The sequence below is a fragment of the Mugil cephalus genome, chromosome 5 (genome assembly GCF_022458985.1).
Source record: "Mugil cephalus isolate CIBA_MC_2020 chromosome 5, CIBA_Mcephalus_1.1, whole genome shotgun sequence".
In the NCBI taxonomy this organism is placed as follows: domain Eukaryota; kingdom Metazoa; phylum Chordata; class Actinopteri; order Mugiliformes; family Mugilidae; genus Mugil; species Mugil cephalus.
Window position 1 is genome coordinate 2,202,018 of NC_061774.1, and position 16,069 is coordinate 2,218,086.

Here is a 16,069-nt window from a genome sequence, read left to right on the forward strand (position 1 = left end):
GTAAGTGTAACAAAAGATCACTATTTAGAAGTGTTTTTTAAGGCTCATAATGAACGTACTTAAAAGCACAATCAAATTAACTACATCTCCTAAAGAGAGCCCAGGAATAATGTGTCTTATGTGAGTGTGATCCACCATGGCATCAAATATGATATGGAAAAAATATAGCTATAATGCTGGGGACACTGACCTTATCATTTCTGGACAGGCACCAGCTTTCCACTGGCACCTTTGTGTCAGAGACAATGATCATGCCAAAGGGAAGCTGGTGCACATCCTCCTTCATCATGACCAGTTTGATGTCAATGACCTCCCCCATGTCACTGGCACTTCAGTGGATGATGAGTACATTCAGTGCTGCTCTTCCTCACGGTGAGCTGGAAAAGAAGAGTAGAAAGTCTTTTAGGCCATAAGGTGAACCCAGTTTTCGTTCCATCTCGTTCCCACTTCTGTCATCTATGTACTTTTTACTTCATAATATCAATAGGTTTGTACTGAGTTAACATAAAAGTTTTCCTTTTGTAACCCTGCAGTTTTTTTTATAATCGATGTTTTAATTGAGACCAATGCGGTGGCCACAAATCCAATGGATTCGGAAATATAATGAAAAATATGAAGTTGACAATACTATTCTGTCACATCTGCGGGATAATGCTGAGGTGACGTGAGGTGGAGCAATGAGCATCAAACAAGGAGTAAGGAGCAATGTCACTATGACTAGAACCTCTGATAGTGCTTAGCCTAGCTCAGTACTCTATGCTAACATGGTAGCAGAGAGTTTGGTGGGCATAGGGTACCACCTCTCACAACCTTCATTCTCTCCCACATGACTCCCATACCCTTTTAAACGACTCAAGCATAGACAGTAGCTCAGGTCGTCCAAGAAGTGAAAGGTTGGCGTCTTGAGTCCACCCTGTCCCTAGTCTGTCTATTGTGTCCTTGAGCAAGACACTTAACCCAACTTGCCCCCCGGTTTATGCTCCCTGGTGTATGATTGCAAGTGAGCGATATTTGATGGTGGTCGGCAGGGTAGTAGGCGCAGACTGGCAGCCACATTTTCGTCAGTCTGCCCCAGGGCAGCTGTGACTACTGAGGTAGTTTACCACCACCAGGGTGTCACTGTATGAGCGAATGAATACTGCATACAATTTTAAAGCGCCTTATTATTATTATCATTACATGTGTATGGAGCTGACATTCCCAGTATAAAAAGTCAGAATACTTTGGACAATGATCTTCACAACAACTAACACAAACCACTGAAATAAATATTGTTCTAAGAAGTATATGGATGTACTCTGACACGAAAGTTGAGAAAAGTTGAGCAACACACAATGAGAATGTTTACAGTGACAGAATGTGAGGCAACAGGGAGCCGCACTAGGGAGGCGTCAGAGAGTGTGTGTGTCTCTCTCACCTGAAGCTTAAGCAAACTGCTCCTGCTAATCTGGCAGACTAGTGACAAAGCCATCCATAACATTCACTGCCAGATATCCCTCGCAACCGTGGTCATTGCTGTGTACATACATGATACAACATGTTAGTGATATTTTGATACCCTGCTGCTTTCACAAGATCACCAGCTTATCCAAGTGAGACTGTGTGTGTAGGAGGAAGTGGAGCATGTCCTCTGGCAAATAACATAGTTTTAGACAGATAGAGTTCAATATCAAGCCTCAGAGGTTACACACTTGGATACTGTTACTTGGCCACCTCGTATTAGTCACGACTGTTTTGCCACCTTATATTCGTGTCTGAACCTTTAGAGGTAAGGTAAAAGGTTTGACGTAACCTTTACTTACAGGCCTTACCAGACTTCAAGCACACCACACAGACTTCTTCAATGAATAGATTTTCTTCAGGGGTCAAGTTGTGACCTTAACATGGACTTTTTATGATCCATAATTCCTTGAGTGTAGATGAAGCAAACTGAAACCAGTATGGCAGGGTACGAGGAGGATTTAAAAAAAGAAAAGAAAAAACAGAGCAATCCAATTAGTCTGGTAGCCTCTCAAATCAACCTGTATTGATGATTTTTTAATGTAACAATGTAACAAAGTCTACAGAGGCACTGACAATAATGGCAGTGTTCTGAGAAACAGTTGGGTTTAGTTTGTAATATAATTTCAAACAATTGAAGAATAGTGCTTCTGTAGAGTGACCTAGGGACAAAGTTTGCAGTTAATGGCGAACGTAGATACATGTATGAAGTTCTAATTTAATATTGTAAACTGAAATTAGGGTTTAAAACATGAGAACTACACCACAGTACGTTGAAAGTGTGGCTCATTTTAAAGTGTGAAGCAGTGGCGAGCATATCAGAAGAGTAACACTAGTGAGCACATGGTGGGCCAGAGTGTCTGGTATAGCAACAACTGGAAAGTTACCACCAAGGCTTCACCTTTACTCTTTTCAACCCAGAAACGCAGATTTTTCAGGGTCAGTAACTGTTGGCTGGGCTAATTGTTATTATACCATGTTAATTTAATGTTGTTCAATGATAAGGGGCAGGGGCACCCAGTGGGAGCACAGTAACATTGATGGCAGTGTCTTAGTTGCTCTTTTCATCAGAGTAGTGTTGAGGAGCAGGAGAAATCATATCTGCATGCGTTGCTGGTTTACTATTCCCTTACCCAGCGTGCCCAGATGGCGCAAATTAATAACATGTATTCACTGACATTTCCCCCACCCCCACGTCAATTTAAATAAACATTCTTACGATCCCCTCTTTCGTCTATTTTTTCTTATTGATCGCCTTTCCTTTGGGACATCAGCATACTGTCTCATAATGTTCTCCCCATGCATGCTGATAGAAAGGTGTCTTAAAATTTTTGTAACATTCTCAAACATGTTTTATGCAACACTTTAGTAAATTTGAATGCGCATTTTTTCATTCTTTTCACCCCTGCTCCAACATAACAAATCATGGAGACTGGACTGGAGAATTATGTTTCTCACACATATTTATGTTTGGAACAGCTACATTTTCACCTCATGAAGTGTTTATCATCAATACATACAGTTCATACAGTGTTTATCACTGTTCTCTCTTCAGTTCCTTTCTTCCCTCCAATTTTACTCTTCTCTAACTCCTTCTCTACCCATCCTCTCTGACTCCAGCTTACTTCTGCCCCTCCGAGCTTGTTTGTGTGTATTTCCAACACTGGCATTCTGCCAGTTCCCGGAGTTGCATCTGGAGGTCGTCTGTGGGTGACCGATCAAACATCTCACAGGTCAAGAGGGAGGGATGATACTGGTGAAGCACACCATCATGTTGGGCCATCTCCCCTTGGGCAAGCCCTGTTCACATTCAGTGTGTGTGTGTGTGTGTGTGTGTGCCAAACTGAAGATTCATGCTGAGTTGACTACATTTCTATGCTTTTGATGTTAACTGTGATAACAAGTTCCAATTACAGGGATTCCAGTTTCAGAGCCAGCCAGCATGTTAACACTTAAATAAGAAGACAGATAACTTTGTTCCCCTTCAGTATTTACCTATGAGTCCTCTTCTGTCATCTCTGATGCAATAATCTATTTGTTCTCTGCTAGTTTAGGGTCATGTGTCAAAATCCAAAGCCATGTCTAACAGAGTAGAGAGCATGATATCCAATCCAAGAGGCCGCTATGTTATGTCAGAGGGTTAATTCATTGATTAGCTTAATGTTTGTGGTCAACTCCTTTCCAGTGTTTCACTATTTATCATTCAGCAGGCATGACCTAAGTCCAGAAAGCAAATCAAGCGGCAAGCGACATTAGACCATATTAAGGAAGATTAAGGCCACCATTTCAGAGCTTGTAACTGAAGGCAAGCCCGCATGCCCTGGTATTCATTTCTGATGAACAATTTTTCGTCTGGCTTGAGGGATTAGTCAGATGTTTCCACCCTGATTCCCTCCTTTTACAGCTGAGCTGTGACTTGCCCTCTCCCCTCACAGTTGAGTATGAATGATAAGCAGCTGTCCAACCTGGGACAAGTTACTGTAGACGGCTATGAATTTGCTTAAAAAAAAACAAACAAATGTCCTTATGCATTAAAGATCTGATAGCTGTGAATCTTTTCACAGCTATCACTGAGTCACTGATTTTTTTTTTCTCTTTTCCCCTCTGCCTACCTCATGCCACTGAAGTGAAAGAGATGGCATGATGATCAGTGAATTATTCAGATGCAGGGAGGCTGCGGCAGCTCACCAGGATCGGCCTTGTGACTGCATCTCCCCAGGGATATGCTGTAACCAGCATGACTCTCCCTTCGATCTCACACTGATGCACACATTCTACCACAAGAACATACTCACACATTCTCACAGGCTCAAGAATACATAGGAAGGCAGAAGAGCTACAATACATTTTCCAAGTAAATGTTAATGTGTGATGCATTATACTCACATTATGCTTCAAGAACAAAAATATGAAAGTGTATCTCCTCACGAAGTCATACATGGACATAGAGATTGTGGTTTGATAAGGTCTTAAGCTGGGTTGATCCTGTGCGAGATGCAATCCACTAACAAAAACATCAGGCGGAAGAAAGAACATAAAATGCAAAAGGTCAAAAGACTGCACATAAAGCAAAGTCAAAATGATCATACATCAGCTGGAGGACCTGACAAAAATCTCATTGGGTTTATTTACAAGTTATCTACAATAAATACTGCATGAAATGTGTAGGACTGAATTCTGCTACATCATAGTTAAAAAAGTGTTAAAACTGAGAAGAGATGTGAAAAGAGTGTGTCCTATAAATGTCATGACAGACAGTTGAAGATTTTGAAAATTAGAGGAACTTGAAATTTGTCCTGATAAGGGTTGGTCTAATCCAATCCACTGGATCAGTATCTCATATATTCAGGTCTGCCGTGTGGAATTACTATACTGGACGATTATGGAAAAAATAATGATCACAAATACTTTTATTGATATATCAGGATTAATAAATACGATTATTCATTGATTTAAAAAATTTATTTATTGAACCACCAAAACTCAACTTTAAATATAACTTTTTATAGCATAAATGTCACAGCCTCCGTTATCTCTCTGTCGCTGGGAGCTGGTGGGATATGGAGTGGCATTGGAAAGAGTGTCCTCAATGGAGGACTGTGTTGCGGTGGCGGAAGTTGACGCGCTTTTGGGGGGGGTGCTTCTTCAGTAGACTACTTTGTCATAGACACCTTTATGGCAGAACTTTAAATGGTTAAATAAATTTGTCGTGTTGCTTTAGCATGCTGACATGACGGCACGACAAACTTAACAATCTCCTTCTGCTCCATGTCCGACAATTTGAATCCAAAATATCTCCAAATAACCGAAGTTATCCTACCTTTCTTTTCAACTAAAGGCTCAGGCTGCCTTTCTGCCATGTTGTCAATAGCTCGTTCCACAATTGATCCACACACGTCACACGCTTGCTGCAGCTGCATGCGACAGAGGTGCGTTCACGGTGCTTTTACAGCGCAGTAACTTGCAACTACGCCGCGCGGCACATTAATCGTTTTTCTTCGATAACAGTGTTTTTATGATTGTGAGAAGACAAAATCGAAATCGCGATCAAAATCCGATCTTATCATTTTATTTTCTATCCCTTATAATTTACTAACCACTGTGTCTTACTCTCTCCCCTCCGCTCCCCTCCCCCTCCATCATCTTGTGAGGGTCTCTGGTCTGGAGTGCTAAATATCTGACCTGTGGAGTTCTAAGCCACATCTGCTGCCATGGCCTCATCAACCAGCCCAGTCTTCATGGTCTGGAGTGCTGTGTATCAGACCTGTGGAGCTCCATAAACTACTACTACTACTAATCTGTCACAAACTCACAAACTGTCACAGATCATCAGCTATGTGTTATATTACTAGACCCTACATGTTTCCTTCCTCTTGATGTATGTATCTATGACAGAAGTTTGTTTATCTTGTTTATCCTGCTCTTCTTTTCTCTCTATCTTCTCTGTTTCTAACCGGCTGGCCTTCGGCAGATGGGTCCCTCCATATGAGCTGGGTTCTGCTCAAGGTTTCTTCCTGTTAAAAGGGAGTTTTTCTTGCCACCGTCGCCCTCAGGCTGCTCTGGAGGTTGCAGGCTGGTTTTTGTGAAGCGTCTTGAGACGATTTGTATTGTTATTGGCGCTATATAAATAAAACTGAATTGATTGATCGTCCAGCCCTAACTGGTCCTAAGGAGAAATGTCAAACAGGTGAGTGCAACGTTTGCAAAATTAGTGTCCCAAGGGGTCGTTCTGTTTTTGCTTTGGTGCAGCAAATCAGGTGTATAGCCTAGAGTTTTTTGTTTTGTTTTAATTGTGTGTCTTAAGAAGCCATGTGTAACTTCTACCTACATTATTCTATTGGAGGTATTTATTGCAGATTTGCAATGTCATTGAGTTTTTTTTCTCTGTTTATACACTGATATTATTTAATTTAAATAATTGCACCAAGTTGCACTTTTATTTTATTTCAGACATTAGAATGGTGCAGCTGGTGCATTGTTTACAAATGCTGTTAAAAGCTATGTGAACTTTAAGTTTTAATAAAGTCACAGCATAACTTCAGCTGTGGTCACATATTTTCCTTCTTTCTTTTGGGGACCAGAATAGTTGTTGTACTGTTAAGTTTTTAGATGTAAGTATCAAGCAAATTACATCCACATATTGTTAACAACTTTCAGAGTGACAAAAACAAATGGATCGGTATTGGCCGATCCTCAAGGCTGCAGTATCAAATGCGAAAAAGTGGCATCGTGCCATCCTTAGTCCTGATATTATTATTATTTTATTTTTTTTGATAGTCTATTTAATTTCAAAGAGGTATACTTCATTAAACCAATTTCATGATTGTACTAAAAGAAAAAAAAAATAAGTAGAAACATTTTATGGACTGCCACCCTGATTTAGATATCTGTACTGGAACCCCACCAAGAGATTGTCTGAACATGTCATTAATTGATTTCTTGTGCATCATTCTATAGCATTCCACATGACATATTTGATCATTTTGGATGCTATTGTATCCAATATTGTATTTCTTCTGTGAATATGACCAGAGGCAGAGTCTGTGATGAGTGACTCACAAGTGGGACACTCTTTGCTGATCTCTGCCTGATGATTTTCAGTATGGGATCTGACCAAGCTAATGTAAGTTTTATGGACTGGCAAGGGAGCTGCCTTGAAACTCAGAGGTCCTGACTCGTAGCTTTTAAGCATTGATTGTGTGTTCAAAGTTTGACAGTGAACCTTAAGCAACAGTTTGCATTCAGTTAGTTGTCAGTGAGATCCATCATATGTTATATTCCATTAGCTAGCTAGCCTTGCCTTTCTGAATGTGACATGATCAGCTCATTATGAGCAGTCTATATTTGGGGTGTGGTTAAAATGATGACACTAATGCTGGTTCAGCATAAATCTGTAAATCTTAAAGTATTAGCTATGAGAAAACCTGAGAGCATTTTGTGGTTTGGTAAATAAGAACAGAGTGATTATTTTGTGGGTTTGATTACGTGAAACTCACGTGAAATGTGAAACTCAGGATTCAATTGTGGAAATAGTTTGCTGCAAATATCAAGTTCACAATCTTCACCAAAGTGTAGAATGCTCTTAATTCTTAAACATACTGTATACTGGCTCTACTTTTGATCCATCTATTGAACATAATTTCCCACGTGGGAAGAACAGCAAATATGTGGAAGATGTCTGCCAAACTAGACAAACATTTTATATTTACAGAGGCTCATACCTTATCCACACACTGCATTGTTTGTCAGTGCCTTCCAAAAGAATGAATATTGCCTGCTTTTTGCTAAGATTGAGTTTTTTAGGCAACAAAATAAACATAATAGGTCTGATTATTTGCTCGTCATGAACAAGTATGGTAGTTGGTGAGTCCTAAACTGGGGCAAGGGGGAGAAAGAACTTCCATGCCCAGTAGCAGCTATGGAAACTGTGTGATCAAGATTATTATTATTATTATTATTATTATTATTAATAATAATAATAATAATAATAATAATAATAGTAATAATAATGCCTTGGTTTTATGTAGCACCTTATCATAGATGCTCAAAGTGCTTTACAATTGAATGCATTATTCATTTGCTCACACAGTCACTCCCTTGTTGTAGTAAACTACCTCAGTAGTCACAGGCTGATGTAAACATGACTGCCGATCGGTGGAGTTCACACTGAGGACAAGGTGGGTTCAGTGTCTTGCCCAAGGACACATTGAACTGAACTGCCAACCTTTAGTTACTGGACAACCACTCCACCTTCTGACCTACTATTGTGTACTTTTAATACAAATTTAATACAAACTGTTTTTATAAGGAAGCATGTCATTGGCTTAAGAGAGGTGTTTTCTACAACCAGTCATTCACTGGTCTAACTGAGAAGTGTTGTGCAATTGCTTCTGACAAGAACAGACAGGGTAGACAACCAAACATGGGAAAACATGGAGGCCACATTTTTTATAATTATTTATGATAAAGATCATCCTTTACCAACCTAATAAAGATGTCTTTGTACTTAATGTGACGACTGTTTTCAAAAAATATATACAGTATATGTATGTAATTTGGTTTCCCAGCAACCACAGCCTGATTAATATTCTTAAGATTCTATTAATCTAGCCTGTAACATTTATTTACGAACTGAGGAAGATTGTGGACAGGCTTTGATCATGACAGTGATTAATATTTATCTTCTTCTTATTGACATAATATACCAGGATCATAGTGATGCATGTTTATAAGGTTGGAGACATCATTTAACATTGGTTAGAAGATTTACTTAGGAACAGAAACTATCTGCTTTGGTTGCTTCACCCGCTTCACATTGAATGACAGCAGTTGAAAGTGGGTGTGTGTGAAGAAAACTTGAAACATAAATGAATGAGAATGAGGTTGAGACAGCAACGGACTTGTGTTCTGTTTCTTATGCACTATGTGTTTTCTCCAGTGTACCTACAGACAGTTTCCAGGAAAACCCCCATAGATATTTTATATATGTTTTTATCTGTCTGAATAAATAACTGGGATGGATAAATGTGGTTGTTTAAAAAAAATAACTCTATAAGTACAAGTGAACATTTGCAGATGATCTTCAAAAGGTTTGAATACCATCTCCAATTTTCTAAAATGAAAATCAGTTTAAAGCTCTATAAAAAGGTAGCAGCAATAGGCTCTCTTCCATGTATTTATGTTGCTGTTGTTTTTTTGTTTTTTTTTTACTTTATTGTACTATTCCCTTTTTATCAAACTCTCTTCACTGTGGTCCATTCTCTCACTGTGTATGAGTCTACAGTCAAGCTGCAGGCAATTTAAGTCTATGACATTACAAATGAGCTCTAGTGCTCTGCCCAAAAGCTCCTTTTTCATCTTTTGCCCCAAGACTGATGACAACATTTATAACAAGACAGAGGTGGACGGTGTAAAAGAAAAATCTCAAGGGGAGTTCCACTTGCCTCTCTCGGTCTCTTGCTTTATCAAACATGAAAGATGTGTTCTTTAGCTCTTGCAGTAATGTAGACATGGCTACAGGCAGAGGCTGAGGGGCCAGTGTGTGTAATAGATGGGTCAGGGGCCTGCTTCCCTTTGCCTCCAAAGTCAGGAATTTCCCATAATAACACTCTCTTCTTTCTTTTGTAGGGTATATCATCCACTGTGCACTTCCACTAGAAGTGGATGGCAAACATGGAAAATCATTTAATCAGAATGATAAATCAGCTACAACCTATAGTTGGTATCTCCCTTCAAATCACACACCATACCTCTTCAGCAAGGCCCTAAAGACAGGTTAGATTAGAAGGGAGGCCGATACACAGATACACAGCAACCACAAACCAGAGATTCTACATGCTACTCCCAGGAACAGAGATCCAAAGAGAGCTGACACTAAATCCTGAACACTCACTACACTTTGTTTTTACCTACAAAATTATTGATTGTAATAGACTAGTCAGTATTGTTGATCATTACAGATTACAGGTTACAACGAGCCCAGGGATTTTATTATAACTATTAAAAATGATGGTCAGAATAAAAAGCAGATGGAGGTTTCCTGATGTCCACGGTCACATCTTTCAAGATAATGGGAGAGGCAGCAATGTCGTAAAATAATGTGTTGGGGTATAAGTGGAGAGCAGTGCAACCCGTCCCTGCTCTATACCTGCTGGTGGGTGATAGCCAGATAAACAAATGCAATGGCCTCTGCTGTGATCTGTTCTTCCTGTATGTGTACAGATGAGCATGGGTGATGATGTCAGTTGTCTTTTTTGTTTGGCCCATGTTATGTCCCTGAAAGCACTTAATGTCTACCAGAGTTAGTGCTACTGGATGATAATAATTCATGGTTAAAATGCTGAGGTCCTTTGATCAGGGATGGGATGATGGTGGCAGATTTAAAGGATGATGGTACCTTTCCTTGTGAGAGGAAGTTGTTGAGGATGTCAGTCAATACCTCTGACAGCTGGTTGTGTATAGTCCTTCAGGATAAAGTCTGGGATGCACCAGAGGACAAGCCGTTTAACCCTCTCCATCATATATTTTTAGTCAATATTTCTGGGTTTTTCCGTTTTTTTTTTTTTCCAACACTTCCGACAATCCAATTGAACTTTCTTTAAAGCATACATTTTTCTAGGAATTATTAATATGTCCACACATTTGGACAATATCCATTTGAGTTTTCAACAGAAGAAATGTGTATTTTACATAATGGTGATATAATTTGTGAAAACTATTAAATGATTGTAGCAGTTGTTCACTAGGACTCTACAGAGACCAATCAGGTGAGACTGAAACTGGAGGAGGGGCTGATTAGAAGCAGGTGAGACTGCAGCTGTGACTGCAGGCTCCACTCTCCTCAGGCAAGGTCCTCTGTGTGCACTCCATGTGCCTGTGACTGTTTTAACATTTCCTGTGGCTTTGGTAAGCTGAACTTTTGGGATTTTTAGCATTGTTTTATCACGTTGGCCTTTTAATTCTTACAGTACTGTAGGGATACAAGTACCCTGAGGTTTTGGTATGTTTTAATGGTTATAATAGTGGGCCTGCCATAACTTGTTTGTAGGGAGAACAGGCTGAAAAGTTAACTGCCTTATACAGGCAGTTGTATGTAAAACATGCAGCATTTAATCATTGTGTAGCCGAGCGTTCGGGGTTCACCTATACTGTGTTGATATAAAAAAAAACCAATAAACAGGACAGGAGATGGCGTATCCAGCAGCAACTCTGCTTCACTTTATTTCCTGAACTGTCCAACTAACATACAATTGTGATGTTGTTTTTTCCGTTTTTCTGACTTTTTGTCTTAGCTCCTCACATAACCAGGATGTTATTAGTACCATTACCCTGTGGGTCTTTTTTATCACATCATGGGACTGGCAAGTTATTCTTAGTTAGTAATTAAGTTACTCTTAACTTCTGGACTCCTGCCAGCCATCTTGGTTTTTGAGTTTTTTTTTTTCTTTTTTTACTTATAATGTGCTTTCTTACCAGTTGCCTTTAAAGAGTATAACATTGGGGTTAGGGTTAGGCTGTTCCCTCCTTCCCTTCATTCTCTTCTCTTCCACTTCCCTCCGTTTTCAGTCTCTGTATATGGCCAGCCTTAAGCAGGATATCACACTATAACAAATGGCTGTGAAATGTACTGCGGTAAACACAGTAACTGAGTTTGATGTTCACAATGGTTGAAAGGGGTTCATTTATAGCTGAACACCTAGTTGGGTAAATTTGACTCAACTCCAGGTTCAATCATTGTCCCGCCAATATATTTTTGAATATAGGTAGGTGGTAGCTTAAATTGAATACTAGTTTTTGAATAGTTCCTGACATTTTTAATATCTGATTTCTGATTGAATATAATTCACAATGATGGTTCATGAGTGGGTTTAATGTTTTTTTTATTCTTTGACATTAACAAATTTAAGTTAACTATAGAACGTATGTTTAATTTTGTGAGTAAAATAATTTCTAAATATAACATAGCTCAATTTAATGTTTGGTGGTTCAGAGTGTAGTCAACATTTTGCTACCCATAATCCAGAGCTGCCAAGCATCACACTTTGAGTGTGACAGTCACACGATTTGATCCATTTCCACACCGCATGCCACACTTGACATTTCTCACGCTTATTTCCCCATTCAATACTCTATATTTATTTTTTTCATGATAATAAACTTTTGCCATAGTTTAAGTAACTCTGATTGAATGACCTAGAGAACCACTTCCAGACCAATCCATCAGTCCTTTGTGCCTAAATCTAACCAACCATGGAAGGCACCACGCACTATAAACTAATCAGAAGTAATGTAAGGCGGAACTTGGCATCTCTATCTTTCACACACAACAGCGCCGACATTTAAAACCCATTCGACATTCTTGCTTGCTACAAGACGGACGGTACGTACCAATTTTGTTCACTGTGGATTCACTGTTTCTCCTTGAGTTTCCTAGTTAATATGTACTATTTCAAGGTTGCTATAAGTCTATCATTGTCCTGTATTTGTTGCAGAGCTGTTATTTGCCTGGCCCAGTCGACACTTGAAAAAGAGACTCTAACGTTGGTCTCAGTGTGTGTGTGTCAGAGTTACAGACCTTGTAAAGTTCAATTTAGCCCCCCCCCAAAGGAACCCAGGAGTCCCTGGAGAGTGTGAAGTGGAAGATGCCTTCTACTTTGTCGACAGGTTAGTTGGGGTATCAAGTAAAGTAGCCTACATTTTATCTATAGTGCCAATTCCTAACACAAGTTACAGTATCTCAATATGGTTTACAAGTAGAGCAGGCTTAAGACCAGGTAGTTGTCACATTTTCTTGTTTGATGACCACATCTGAAAAACAGCCCCTATTTCAGTTACACTGCTTTACCAGATCAGTGCACATTGTGTTCTTTTCAGGTTTCCTGAACTTCTCCCATACAATGGACCTGAGGAGCGTGACAAACTGAGTGAGTTAGTTTCTGGACTACCAGGCCATGGACATTGCCATGCCTGAAGACCCAGCAATGTTTGACTTTGAGAGCTTTTGGGGAAACATGGCATCAATGAAGAATAAGGTAAGAATTATTCAGTACTCATGGGAATACCCATTGACATTATCAACTAAATACTACACGAAAATACCTGAGAGTAATTAGGCTTCCTATATACATTTTTTAAAGGTGACCAGTATGACCAGATCTGACAGGCTGTCTCGTATTGCCAAGTTGGTCTTGGTACTTCCTCATTCAAATGCTGATGCAGAATGAGTTTTCTCTGTGGTTGGACTGAACAAAACCAAAACCTGAAACAGTTTGGCTCTTGAGGGAACTCTATGATCCATCATGACAGTGAATATGACGAGCCTTGAGCCACATTTTTTTAAGTGGGAGTCCCCTGCCTCAGGCATCAAGGCATCAAAATCTGTGACAAACACCTACAACGTGAGACATGTCCGCAGCTAAATGATGGAAAGTTGGTTGAAATTAAATATTGATAAATAAATGTATTTTGTCAAAATTCTTGTTACAATTTTCATTTCTAATTTCTGGTTAATGAAGACTAGCATTAGGAGGCCACAGTGCAGGGAGAGCAGCTGGCATGGGGGTGAGGATATCAGTCTTAAGGTATAAATCGACGTTAAAACAGGCCAAATCAATTAAAAAAAGGCCATCTTAGCTCTAGAGTCGTACTCTTGTCATTTTCTGAAAAACTTGGCAGCCTTGCATAATCACACGCTTTTTAACACAGCATAATAAACAGTACAGTTCATGTTAGCTAGGGCTAGCTATCATATTATATTTGTCATATAATTTCAACAGAAACATTAACTGATAACGAGTAAAAACGCTGGAGTGAAGGAAGAGAAGGCAGAGGAGCAGGGGAAGAACAAGGGAGAGAATAAGTAGGAGGATTGCAAATCACTCAAACAAAAGAAGAATTTGGAGCTGTTGTCGCCATTTTTAATTCTTATGATGTAATTGTATTACTGGCCCCTTGGTACTGGATTGGGATGAATGTGGCCCTTTAAAATTAGGTTGACCCTTCCCTGGTCTGGAGTAGAATATTTGAGAGTGAGTTCTGATTTGTTGTATTGATCTAAACTTGATTATATTTGTGTTTTGTTTATTTATATTTATTTATTCTGTATTTTATTTAGTTTATTTGCATGTTTTATTTATTTTTTTTTGTTTCTGAATGTGATTTTACATGTTTGTTTCCAAATTGTCATTAAAAGTGCCATTAAATGAAGGTTAGCAGTGGTCTTTATTTTAGTTTGATTTGACAAATTGCAATAAATTATGGACCATTTAATATTATTATAACAAGTAATTTTGATTTTAAAATATAAAAGTAGTAATACAATGAGATAACCGAGTGTATGGTTTATTTTTAATCCCTGACTGAACTGGTTTGGGCCAAATGAGCAACCCAGAATTCTGGGTTAAAGCATTTGGGTCAAAATAACCCAGCACGTGTTCTCTTGGTACCTCATCAAGCGCCAATCACACACAGTCATTTGGACAATTGGCGGCAGGCTTTTTAGAAAGATCAAAGAGGATCAAAAGAGCCGAGTTCGACGGTCAGGCTTAGTCGGATCAATCACATCGCTGCAAAACTGGACACATACCACCGCCACTGCACCTGCAGCTTTGACTCAGAATAGAACCATCTGTGACTTATCGGTAGCACTTTGATTATTTATGCAAGGCTTTGTCTTGTGTGTTTGTTTTTTTTTTTTTTTGTTTGTTTTTTTGGCGTACGTGTGTGCATCGTCTGTATTGGTTTCTTTAAGCGACAGCAACAGCGAAAACGTCAGCGAAAAAGACATCTTCAGTACAGGTAGGCTAGTTAGCTTATGCAGTGATAGTATTAACTGACTAAACGGTCTTTCAAGCCGAGACTGCTTAAAGCTAGCTAACGTTTTTTCCACACTTGGCTCAGTTTTACCCACCAGTGTGTGTGCCTAGGTGCAATATGATTTATATAAATTACATTTCCACCAATTGACATTCATTCACCAGTGAATTTTCACAGGCAGACACGTATAGTTTTTGTCTTGGGATGCTATGAGGTGTTTAAAGATAACCTACCATGATTCATATGCAAATATCTTGCATAGTTCCTAGACTTTAAAAAGCAACTTTTGCAATAATAATAATAATAATGATGATGATGATAATAGATGATGAAGTGATTACCAGGGACCTGTTTCACAAAGCAGTTTAGTGAAAACTCTGTTCATTAACCCTGAAATGAGCGAAACTCTGAAGAACTGACACAGCACCTTTTCGTTCTTCTTCCACATTTTCATGCTCTTCTTTTTCTGCCGCAAACTTTCCATCTTCAGCACACTTCAGTGACACAGTCGCACCATGCGTGTTTAGAAGCGCTACATTGAAAATTGATCCGGTCGGAAACAGTGTCTTGCGGCGCAGTGTTTCAAACGCTGTGTAATCAAATACACCGGTATGCCAGTATATTAAAACTTCATATCATAACAAAAAAAATACCGGTATTCGGTATGAACTGGTATACCGCCCAGCCCTACATTCATCCTTCACACTTGAACCGGAAACACAAAATGATCATTAGTTCTCCATGTAGGAGCCAAACCTCTGTCAGTGCAACTGTACTACCATCAACAAGTACCTGTTTGAATCTTTTATTTGACCATAAAGTAGGTTATAGTTTTGAGACAATCTTTGATGATGATAACACAAATGATGTAGAGGTATTAACACCTCTAAACAGTAAATAAATATATTTATATATATGATAAACAGTTAAACCTCGTTGTTACTTGTTAACTTACCCCTTATCTCCTTTCCTCCTTTAGGTTTTTAGTCAGTATTAATCATGTCTGCTCAGGAGCAGATGAGTTGGAAGATGGGAGGGTGGTGGAGCTCTGAACCCATGTACTCTCCTTCATCAGGGACTTCAGTGACTTTGACAAACTGAAGTGTTTCTGTTCCCCAAATGTCATCAATAAATAATTGTGTCAACAATTTTGTTGTTTACTGTAGGTATTTTAGAATATGGGTCATTCTGATATTGATGGGCAATATTAAAACACAGTGAAACGATATTTAAATTGTACAGTGAAAATGTGAAT

At 39.1% G+C, this 16,069-nt stretch overlaps 2 long non-coding RNA genes across 2 annotated transcripts; one reads left to right on the forward strand and one right to left on the reverse strand.

The window, feature by feature from the left end:
* Positions 1-307: 307 nt before the first annotated feature.
* Positions 308-4,506, reverse strand: LOC125007764. The gene is made up of 3 exons (XR_007112792.1): positions 4,387-4,506; positions 1,418-1,515; positions 308-377 (listed from the first exon to the last, which is right to left on the reverse strand). It is a non-coding gene; the product is annotated as an uncharacterized LOC125007764 (long non-coding RNA).
* A 6,324-nt stretch (positions 4,507-10,830) lies between these two features.
* Positions 10,831-13,473, forward strand: LOC125008301. Its single transcript, XR_007112869.1, has 4 exons — positions 10,831-10,905; positions 12,607-12,663; positions 12,874-13,031; positions 13,137-13,473. It is a non-coding gene; the product is annotated as an uncharacterized LOC125008301 (long non-coding RNA).
* Positions 13,474-16,069: the final 2,596 nt, after the last annotated feature.